This window comes from Electrophorus electricus, chromosome 2, assembly GCF_041902795.1.
Source record: "Electrophorus electricus isolate QZ-2024a chromosome 2, ASM4190279v1, whole genome shotgun sequence".
Taxonomy (NCBI): Eukaryota; Metazoa; Chordata; class Actinopteri; order Gymnotiformes; family Gymnotidae; genus Electrophorus; species Electrophorus electricus.
In genome coordinates, this window is record NC_137498.1 from 44223003 (window position 1) to 44235188 (window position 12186).

Below are 12186 nucleotides of genomic sequence, written 5' to 3' on the forward strand. Positions count from 1 at the left end.
TTATTTACCTATCTCATTCTGAAAGAAAATAATCACTGTTTTCAGTTCCTAAACACACTGCCTGGCCCCCCCAAAAACGTCACAAACTCTAATATTTTGTTGGACCGCCTTTAGCTTTGATTACAGCATGCATTTGCTGTGGCATCATTTCCACAAGCTTCTGCAATATCACAACATTTATTTCTGTCCAGAGTTGCATTAATTTTTCCCCAAGAACTTGTATTGAGATTTGGACCACTGCGCAAAGTCTTCTCCAGCACATCCCAAAGATTCTCAATGGGGTTCAGGTCTGGACTCTGTGGTGGCCAATCCATGTGTGAAAATGATGTCTCATTTTCCCTGAACCACTCTTTCACAATTTGAGCTTGCTGAATCCTGGCATTGTCATCCTGGAATATGCCCGTGCCATCAGGGAAGAAAAAAAAATCCATTGATGGAATAAGCTGGTCGATTACTATATTCAGGTTGTCAGCTGACCTCATTCTTTGGGCACATAACGTTTCTGAACCTAGACTTGACCCACTGCAGCAACCCCAGATCATAGCACAGCCCCCACACGCTTGTATGGTAGGCACTAGGCATGATGGGTGCATCACTTCAGCCAGTTCTCTTCTTACTATGATGCACCCATCACTCTGGAACAGGGTAAATCTGGACTCATCAGACCACATGACCTTCTTCCATTGCTACAGAATCCAATCTTTATGCTCCCTAGCAAATTGAAGCCATTTTTGCTGTTTAGATTCACTGACAAGTGGTTTTCTTATGGCTACACAGCTGTTTAGTCCCAATCCCTTGAGTTCCCTTCGCATCGTGCATGTGCAAATGCTCTTACTTTCACTACTAAACATATCCCTGATATATTCATATTTAGTAGTTCAGCAATCTCCTTAGATGTTTTCTCTGCTTGATGCATGCCAATAATTTGACCATTCTGAAACAGATTAACATCTTTTCCACAACCACAGGATGTGTCTTTCAGCATGGCTGTTTAACAAATGAGCTGCTTCTCACGGCATCAGTTAGGGTTAAATAACTTGTTACCAGCTGAAACTTAATCACCCATACAGTAATTATCCAATGGGAGGCTCTTACCTATTTCCTTAGTTAAATCCAGGTGGTAACTTTTTTTTTTGGCCAGGCAGTGTATAAATGGAGGATTAATGTCTTGAGAAGAATGGTGGTCTTGGTTATGTGGTGGCTGGATCATGATTCATGAGATAATTGATCAAGCAACTTAATAAGCTCTTAGAGGGCACCAACCTTTCAAAGTTTAGTTGCTACCCTGATGTAATACAGTGATTCTGACCCCTGGCAGTGCCCTGTCTTTGGCCCCCTAGTCTGGTGGTTGTCATGATGTGTCACGGTCACTATCATAATACCTGTGTTGGTTGTTATGGTGACCAGTGTCATGGGCATTATCATAATGATGTTGAAGCTATTCTTCCAGTGCACTGATTTTGTGCTGCAAAAGAGCTTTCAGTGAATTGGCATAGTTGCTATGATTAAAATGGATACAGAACAAAAGTATGAGTCAGAAAAGGAGCAAAATTAATTATCTTCACAATTATCTTTCATCAAAATCTGATATAGTGAAGAAATTCTTACTTGTTTACAATGTTTTAGTCCTGTCCCTATGCCATATGGCAGTACACACAAAGCTTCCTGAAAGTAGGACACATGGATGATTCACATTCATACAGCCATCTCTCTGAGATTCTTAGAGAAAAGGAATCATCATAAAAGCCACTCAGAATTTACTGAGACATCCAAATCTCTGACATAATATAAACCATTACTGTAAGTATAAGATAAAGTTAGAGCACATTTTAGGACTCATCATATCTAATACCCATCCGGTCTCCATGAATAACATTTTTAAAGTCATTTCAGTTTCTGAGCATTTAAAACAATTACATATATTTTCATCATTCATTGTGTCAACATGCAGAGAAACATGATGATGTTTTAAGACAGTCACTCCTCTACTGGCAGCCTCGTTCCTCTGATTAATCAAAGCAAATCCAGCTTTACTCAGCAGCATGGCACACCATGATGAATGTCTCATCACGGTTGAGAAGGCTAAGTGGTGGTGATGCTAGCTAGCATTGTGCAAATCCTGGCCACTGGCACACTGTGTGAAAGAGTTATGAAGTGTGATTATGAAAGTTCCTGAGGCATATGCTCAAAAAGATTTTCTGCTTGCTTTTATTGAAGTAATTAAGATGATACAACATAAATAAATACAGTTCAAATATACCTTATTAACTACCATACTGATAATAAGCATAATTGATCATAAAAAATACTTATAATAAGCAAAATATACAAATAATATAAATTTTTCAGTTAATCTTTGAACTCAGATTAAAGCCTTGCCTTTTCAGTACATGTAAATGGTTAGTGGTATAAGCACCTAACCAACAGCATTAAAAACATTTTTTACTGACACTTAATAAAATATTGTTTACACTTAAAATAACAACCAACTCTGTAACCTTTGGCAATAGAAAATATCTGCAACCTGTAAAAGGTATTGTCTCACTTTTTCTTTTCTTTTCTTTTCTTTTTTTTTTTTTTGCATATACAAGCAAAATGTTAAATTGCTCTAGACAGCTCCCACCTGTGATTCATAAGATCTCATATAAGGTTTTTCTATTTGTTTTCCACGTTACCCGAGATGTTCTCTTGCGGAAAGGATTTTTAAAGGCTTATTAATTGAAGCCAGACATGAGACGTCTTTAGTGGGGAAGGGTGAACAGGGACAGGGCTTGGAGCTCTCCCACTGACACCTGATCTCATCACTGCATGTGTTGGACAGCTGCGTGTGCTGTACTTTCCATAATATGAGCTGCTCGGGTCAACATGACCGAGGGAAGCATGTCACAGCGCTCTTTCCGTTGATATCTCATTTCCTTTCATAAGCTCTATGACATGAAATAAGTACAATGCTTTCCCAACAATTGTCCAGGTATCAGACTTGACACCTAAATCCTCTAGTCTCTCTTTCAGTGCCTTTAATGTTTTCAGTTTGTGAGCATTTAAAACAATTACATATATTTTCATCATTCATTATGTCAACATGCAAAGAAACATAATGATGTTTTAAGCCAGCCACTCCTCTACTGACAGCCTCGTTCCTCTGATTAATCAGAGCAAATCCGACTTTAGACAGCAGTGCGGTACACCACAATGAATGTCTCATTGTTGAGGTCATTGCTCAATGGTTGTTGTCATAGTAATGTGAGGGGTGGGAAGACCCATGGTGTGATGGTCCATGGTAATCACCATCCTGCTGCTTAGTAGGTCCCTTTCCAAAGCTTTCACAGAGAGTCAGTGTTGCTGTCAGCTACAGGATAGTCTCCCGCTCTCCAGGATGGTCTCCTTCTGTCACTCCATGCTTTTCCTGAGGTGAAGGATGGTAGCTTTCTCCTCATCATACATGTCTTCCCAACTACTGCTGCCTCCAGAGGGCTGGGTAGCTCTCCAGCATAAAGGCCGCTCTGTTTACATTTCCACTGACATTTACATTTCTGTACCTATTATTGCTAGGGCCATAAGTAACCCCACCTGGAAGAAAGCAGTTTGGGTCAACAGCCGAGGGCATAAGGGTGCAGATTAGTTTGGGCTGTGCTGCTCCATCACACTCCAGCACCACTGAGCACAGCACTAAAAGAACTAGTGGAACTACTGAAAAGGCTGAAAAATTGTTCCTTGAAGAATTCGAGAGCTCTGCACCTTTTCTAAGAAAGGCAGCAACAAAGGCAAAATGGCTCTCTTTGTGTCCTTAGCCATTATCACTCACAGCCTTCTTTACACAGGTGAAGCGTTCTACCTTCCTTTTTGTTAAAGCAAAGTACACCAACAGAGGACATAACGGCGGTACAGCAGATACGCCAAGAAATCCAGTATAGATAACAGGAAGCCCCTGTGTTTGTTCATAATATACGATTTAAGGAGAATTTAACACTACTTCCACCCAAGTGCTCTGTTTGCTCTTTAATCCATTGAAATACACCACCGTTAGGTTCCAGTGTTACATTTACATTTACATTTACGGGATTTAGCAGACACTCTTATCCAGAGTGACTTATAAAAGTGCTTTGTCATTTAGAACACATCCTAGTACAGTACAGTAGGTTAGAGTCCAAAATACCAATTAACTAGAATACTGTAGAATATAGGCATGAATGCTGATACCTAAAAGTGCAAAATACATAAGGTCAATCTTAAACAATGATAAGTGCTATAAACAATAAGTGCTAGAGTTTGTTAAACAACATAAACAATACCCTACAATAAGTAGTAAATTAGTCAGTCAATAAGGGACCAGTGTCAGTTTTCCTTTAAATATTCTGCAAATAGATGGGTCTTCAGTCTGCGTTTGAAGACTGCAAGGGACTCTGCTGTCCAGACAGCAAGCGGGAGTTCATTCCACCATCTTGGAGCCAGGACAGAAAATAGTCTCAGTGCTTGTCGTCCATGAGACCTGAAGCAAGGTATTTCAAGCCAAGCCATACTTGAGGTTCGAAGTACTTGAGGTACAGATCGGGCTTTGACCATTGACCTCATGTATGAAGGGGCTGGTCCATTTTTGACTTTGTAGGCAAGCATCAAGGTTTTAAATCTGATGCGTGCAGCTACAGGAAGCCAATGAAGGGAGCGCAGCAGTGGAGTAACATGTGTGAACTTCGGAAGATTGAAGACCAGTCGTGCTGCTGCATTCTGGACAAGTTGTAGAGGTTTGATGGTTCTTAGAGGAAGACCAGCCAGTAGCGAATTTAGTAGTCTAGCTTTGAGATCACAAGAGACTGCACAAGCACCTGGGTAGCTTCCAGCGAAAGAAAGGGTCGAATCCTTCATATGTTACAAAGGAGGAATCTGCAAGACCAGGTTAGAATAGAAACATGAGCTGAGAATGACAACTGGTTGTCCAATGTTATGCCCAGGCTACAGGCAGCTTCTGATGGTGATACCAGGGAGTTCTCAAAAGAACAGTGAGATCATGGTAAGGGTTGGGAGTACCTGGGATGAACAGAAGCTCAGTTTTACTGGGGTTGAGCTTCAAGTGGTGGGCTGTCATCCATGGCACGATGTCAGTCAAGCATGCCGAGAAACGTCTGGAGACCTGCGTGTCAGAGGGTGGAAAAGAAAGAAATAATTGAGTGTCATCGGCATAGCAGTGGTAGGAGAAACCATGAGAAGATATTACATCACCAAGAGAACGAGTATACAAAGAGAAGAGAAGGGGGCCCAATACTGAGCCTTGTGGAACACCAGTGGAGAGTCTACATGGTGTGGATGTGGATCCTCTCCATGTTACCTGATAGCACCGTCCATCCAGATAGGACTGAAACCATCTCCAAGAAGAGCCAGTCACACAAAGCCTGGAAAGAACAGAGAGAAGAATGTTGTGGTTCACTGTGTCAAAGGCTGCTGAAAGGTCTAGAAGAATCAAAACAGATGACTGCTTGGCAGCTTTAGTGGCATGAAGTTTCTCAGTCACCGCTATGAGGGCTGTTTCTGTGCCAGTTTGTAGCCAGACTGATTGGGATCATGCAGTGGGTTCTGAGTGAGAAAAAGCGACAATTAATTATAAACTGCTCTTTCAAGGGCTTTTGAGAGGAAAGAGAGAAGAGATACCTGTCTGTAGTTGGTAATGCTGGAGGTGTCAAGTGTGGCCTTCTTGAGGATTGGTTCCACCCTGGCAGTTTTGAATGCAGCAGGCACATATCCAGAAGATAAGGAGTTGTTGATGATGACAGAGATGAAAGGAAGCAGATCTCTTGCGATTGTCTGGAACAGAGCAGAAGGATCCAGCGGACATGTAGTCGGCTTGCTGGAAGTCAGGAGTTGAAGAATTTCATTTGTGGAGAGAGGAGAAAAAGAAGTCAGAGAATTGGATGTTGGTGAATGCACGTTAGTTGGAGGGGTGGGAACAGAAGAAAAGGACTGGCGGATTGCTGCAACTTTCTCCTCAAAGAAGGTGATAAAATCCTCCAGAGTAAGAGATGAGAAAGGAGGGGGAGGGGGAGGATTAAGGAGAGAAGAAAAAATAGTGAAGATCTTGCATGGATCAAATGATGATGATTTGAATTTCTCTCTGTAGTAGGATGACTTTGCAGATGTTACTTCCAGTGAGAACTTGGAAAGGAGAGACTTGTATGAGCTAAGGTCTGAATCTACGTGAGATTTCCTCCACCGCCTCGCTGCGGTCCATAGTTCTCTCCTGTGGCAGCGAAGTGTTTCTGTTAGCCAGGGGGCAGGTGGAGAGGACTTAGCGGGTCTAGAGGAGAGAGGGCACAATCATTGATGAGGAGAGAGTAGAAATTAAAGTATTTGTAACTGTATCCAAAGAAAGAGAGGATAGAGAGTCAGGGTGAGGAAGGGTGGAGAAAATAGTAGAAGTAAGGGAAGAGGGAGTTATGGAGTGCAGATTGTGATGGAGGAAGGAGGAACATATTGTGTTCAAGAATACAGTACATAATTCTGATCTGGCTAAATGGAAGAGGCTGTGGTTTTAGGTTTTCCACACCTAAGCTGGATGCCCCTTTGGCAAACCTTTAATTTTCCAGATTTGCCAGTCTATGACCAGCAAACTCCTCTAGATAGAACAAAAGACGTTAGCAAGAATGACTTAACATATATCAAACAAGCCACCAACCAAATGTTTTAATGAGGGCCTTTGTAGGCCCAGAGTGTGCATCACACACTTCCTGAGCTTCACCTTTAACTGAGGAAGACTAATGAATTCAATCAGGGTGCTCCTCTGCAGAGTTCTGTAGATACTTGGTCTTCATAAGATCTCACTGAATAGCTCTTGTCTAAGCCAATTGCAAAAGGTTAAATATTGCAGTGGCTTTAATAAAACAGACAAGCAGGGTTTTTTCCCCCCAAGAAAAGACTGCAGCTGGATTATAAACAACTCAGTTCCAATTACTGAGTCAGTCACTCATCAACGATGAGCCTCGCTGAGATAGTCATGCCCCTGATTTGAATGACATGAACAGCTGAAACCCCCCAGGAAACTGTAATCAGATTACTGTTCTTCCAACATGATGGAGGATGGTTTTCAACATAATGGAAGCAGGCAGACTTGCCTGCAGCAAGTCACAAGTAGTGTGGGGTATGCAGGCAAACGTCTGCCAGAAGAAATGTATCATTGATGCTTCAGAGAATGTGTTACGGCACAAGAGTGAAGTCATTAGACTTTATTAGCCACTCAGAAACAACTGGGAATCCACATGTAGGAACACCTAGTTAACTGGTAGTCCACATGAATGAACACCTAGTTAACTGGGAGTCCACGTGTATAAACACATAGTTAACTGGGAGTCCACGTGTATGAACATTAGTTAACAGCATCTTAAGAGTGAAAGAAAATTGACCTGCATTATCACTCTATTTATCTATTTTGTTTAATTCTTAGGCATGCTATGCAAAATACCATTCAAAACGTATTTGTAGTCATATATTTTTCTGGAATACCATGGTTTTATAATCATACCTACAGGATAAAATAACAGCTTGGCCCTTTCAATTGAATATCATTTGTTTAGTAATGAGAGGCTACAAGAAAAAGCCATATTTTTATTTAATTAATATTTAAAATAACAGTAAAGTACATTTTTGTAAAACTTTCAAAGAAGCTGTAGGAAACATTTTTCTTACTCTAAATGATTAATTCAATGATATTTGAAAGCTACAAATGAATTAGGCTTTTATTGTTTTTGGTTTAATTGTTTTATCATGTGAAAAACTTATTTTGACTTATTCTGTGTTTTTGGACCTTAAATGTGGTGTTTATCTCTACAAATGGTGAACTTCATAAGTTGCTCATTATGGAATATCATATGTCATTGTGTGAACCTAAACAAATCTTCCTGAGGCATTACCGTGCCAATAGCCACAGAGGGCATTGTCTTTCTTTTGAGGCACTCTGGCTAAAAGGATCTGGATGGCTTTGATGGTCATTGTGGATCGGCTTGGCTAGCCTGTAATATTGTACTGATCCCATGTGTTAATAGCACTGGATGGTTTCCCCACTGTATGTAGCCTGGCATCTTTTAAGAGCCTCGCCCTTCCTGTATGCCAGGTAAGGAACACCAACAGTGCATCATGTCTGAGACTGTAACCTTTTTTAAGCTTTCAATAAAATTATTGTTTGTAAAATATAGACCAATACAAACAAACAACACATACAATTAACTGTAACTTCACCAAACAAAGTAATATATATTAACATCTTAATATGGGGGGGAAAAAGCAATAATCACCTTATAAACAAAGTACACAACTAATAGAAACTCAACAATCTGAACAACCAAAAAAGTCAAATTATTTTCTGGTAACCTCATCTACTCAAACCTGTGTGACTCAGAGAAAATTCATTCAATACCGTGTGCCCCAGTAAAATAACCCTAGAGCTATGGAATTAATTTTCCTACGCAAATAAAAAGTAAGCTATGTTTGTGGTATCTTGTGTTTGACAATAATAACAGCCAAACTTATACTAAAGGTTCATGATATGTTGTCACTGACAATGACAATGTGTTGTGTGCACTGTGTGTTCCCTGATAGATCTTTGGGCATATGACAAGAGCACAGACAACTATGCCAACTGTGAGCAGATATGACTGAGAGAAGCACACAAGAAAAACACAAACACAAGAAAAGAAACAAGAGACCTTATTGGAATGAAAACTATTGAAAGTAAGTTAAAGTGACTAATCATGTAGAAATAGGTGTAATATTTTTTCTTTGCAGTAAAGCAACCGTTTAACTGGGTTAACTGGGAATCCACATTATAAGATGTTAAAATACACTGAAGTGAGCAGGTAACTAGTAATCAATGTGACAATGTGAGTGTGAGTGTACTATCAGTAAACTGTTTAATTGCATCCTTCTTTTCTCAAATGACAACAGCTCCTCCCTTTTCAGTTGGCTTGATAATGGCGTCTCTCTTTTTGTTTACATTTTTAAGTGCAGAGTGTTCTACCTTTGGTAGATTAAGTCTATTAGCAGGTTTTTTACATTTATGTTACTAATTTCACTTTCAAAGTTATTAATATAAAAATCTAGTGCTTCAAATTCCCCTGAAGGAGGTGTCCAAGAAGACTTGGTATAGAGTTATAATTAGAAAAATCATGGTTTCCACAGGTGTCATGACATGTGTATAGAGTATCTTGGCTATTTTTATTAAAATAAGCATGTAGTCTTAAACACTGGGAAAAAAAAAACTTTAGTATCAGTAAAGAAATTAAATTCATTAGTGATTGGCCTTGTAGGTACAAATTTTAGACATTTTGATAGGACAGATTGTTCTGGAGACATTAATTCTAAATCACTGGGAATAGTGACAACTTTCTTGTGGTTTAAGCAGGCAGGAGGAGCCTTCGGTCCAGTAGGACTATTATTTTCATTCATTTTCTTAAGCAAAGCCAACTTCTTGTTTTTATTATGAGTCATGAATTTAAGAATATCAGAATTTAGTTGGTGGATTAAACCTTAACATTTAAAAGCAGGTTAGGGTCGGAATTCTGTATTTAATCTTGATTGTAATATGACCTAAATTTATGGATTCTTCGAATGTAGCTGCTGTTTGTGTTATAATTCTCCTGCTATTTTTAAAAAGAGTAGATTACACATACCTGTAGTAATGGTGGTTATTTTTGTTGGGATTACAGTTGAGTTGGAACCCTTAGGAATGTTACCTCTCAAACATCTTCAAATAAAGTTGATATGGCTGGTAATTCTGGTCTTAGTCCAAGTACATTTAGCCACTTTAACGACTAAACTGGAGCTGGTGTCATCCAGTTGATTAGAAGAATCCTCCTTAAGCACGGATATGTTAACTGCTTGATAGTAGTCATGGTGGAAAGTTTGCAGTAAAATCATTAGGAATCCAAAGAAAATTCAAAGTGAGTAACTGCAGAATGCTTGCACAGCTGATGAAGGACCTCTGTCCAAAACATCCTGTTTTGTTGGAAACTCTGTGTACTTTAATACAATTTTGAATATCTCTACATCTCTTACTACAGTACACTGCAGCTACTAAGATGGACTCTTTATATATGAGAGAAAGTGAGAGTGTTTGGAATTAAAATGCTTTATAGAAATATAGAAGTATAGTAACTTTTTTTTTCACTGAGTGTAAATTGAAAGTCTCACATGGGCGAGTGTAATCTCTATCTTTCTCCTCCATGTGATTTATTATGAGCAAATCCACAAATCAGAGTCGGTATAACGAGGGTTGTGGAAACAGACAAATGACCAGCACGAACATTAGACAACCAAGGGAGAAAAGACCGAGAAAATAAACACGATAGCCCAGGCTCGAACGCAGGATTAGTACAAGCAATCCATAAACTCGGACAAATGGACAGGGCTTAAATAGACAGATAAATGAACAGATGAAACCAACACAAGACATAAAATCTAACTAGGCGCGTAACTAACAGAACCAAAACAAAAGAGTACGTGGGACAAAACCAGGAAGTAAACCAAAACAAAGCATAATGACATGGTTGCCAGGGAAACATAGTACCTACGAGGGGACCCAGCGTGACAGAGTTACTTAAGTATACTTTACCACGTGGCATTGTACAGCAGTGCATACTTACAATTTTGCTTGTTGTTTCTAGTACTTCATTTATGTTCATCATAGTAAATTTGCATTCATGAGCAGATGACTACACTGACAAAATTAAAATATGTTTATAATACTGGAAACTTAATACTCTCGATAAAAATGTTAATATTTATAATAATAATTAATACTGGCAATAAAATGTTTATAATACTAATTTATATCTATTTCAGCATATTAAGGCTATAGAATCTATCAGGGAGTTGATATAAATTCAGATTGCAAGAATTGTTTCCAGGATGACAGATTGTACTGTTATCAGTTTTCTATCATTTTTTCTATATAATCCAGAACACTTGTTAAGGATTCACTTGTACTGAAGGCCAGGACTAAGATACCAAATGAACACTATCCCCTATTAGTACAAATTCAGCATTTGAAATAAACCATGTCAATGACCACTAAGACACCTCTTGGCCAATGTTAAAGCAGGAGTACTGTGGAGGGGAGGTGAGTCCATGCACACCTATCACCATGCTGAGCACATAATACTGCAGCAGATTCTCTCTCTCTCTCGCTCTCTCTCTCTCTTTCATATAAGGCCGCATACTACAGATAAGCAGTACCATAATTGACTAAATGCAAATTCCTCTGTGCTGAGGCAGAACCCGTACCATTTTATATGCACGTTAGGAAATGCTATCAGACAGGGCAGTTTAAAACTGAACAAAAACGAGCCATCCTTCTTGAGATCAGTTCAGACTCTACATAACTGGGCTAGATTCTCACAGTCTTAGATTTGAAGATAGAACATGATTATTACACTTTTTCTTCACAATATCTAATCTGGTGGGAGTTCTGTGAAAACACGCTGATGTCCTACACCTTTAAGAATGCTCTGCCGGGCATACAAGTGTCAACGTAACAGCATTTCTGTGAGAAGAATGAATAATATTCAGTTTCTTAACCTTGCTGTGGTTTTGAATCTAAATCGTCACAGTAGATGTTACAACCATAACATAAGAGAAAGTGGCACATTTTGTGAATGCACATTACTTGCATTTTGCATAGCATCTTTATATAGTATCTCTACACAGCCATTAACTCTAATGAGTTCTCTTTATGACCATTGTCCATGGTCTCAGGGGCTTTTCATCTTGTCAAAATTACATTCAGTATTTTTTGATAAGTCCTCTGTCTGGCTGGTAATTTCATATGCATTCCTTTAAGTATCCGTTATAGAGAATAAAATTCATTCAGGCACAGAGTGGAAGATGGAACCTTTTTATTGTCTTGTTGATGTAGTAGAGTGTGTGGCAATTTGGTTTAAAATCTGATGTATAAGATAGTGTCAAATTTCTTTAGAAATCCATGTCCGAAGAATCCCTCCGCAAAGCATGCAGACGCATGGCTACACACACACACTGATCCTTATTGGGCTCTCTTATGTGCCTCCATATTTTAAAGTCATTAACAGGTGCTTGTCAAAATAGAAATGAGAAACAAATATTTCAACCATACAGGAAAGAACGGTGAGCCAACATGTAAATGTGAACACTATCACACAGTTGTGAAGGTGTGAGGCAATGGCTGACTGA

The 12186-nt window shown here is 39.2% G+C and overlaps 1 long non-coding RNA gene across 1 annotated transcript; it reads right to left on the minus strand.

Moving 5' to 3' along the window:
- Positions 1-2224: 2224 nt before the first annotated feature.
- LOC145660419 (uncharacterized) lies at positions 2225-10516 on the minus strand. Its single transcript, XR_014126784.1, has 6 exons — positions 9651-10516; positions 5644-5839; positions 5507-5568; positions 5324-5387; positions 5026-5128; positions 2225-4881 (listed from the first exon to the last, which is right to left on the minus strand). It is a non-coding gene; the product is annotated as an uncharacterized LOC145660419 (long non-coding RNA).
- Positions 10517-12186: the final 1670 nt, after the last annotated feature.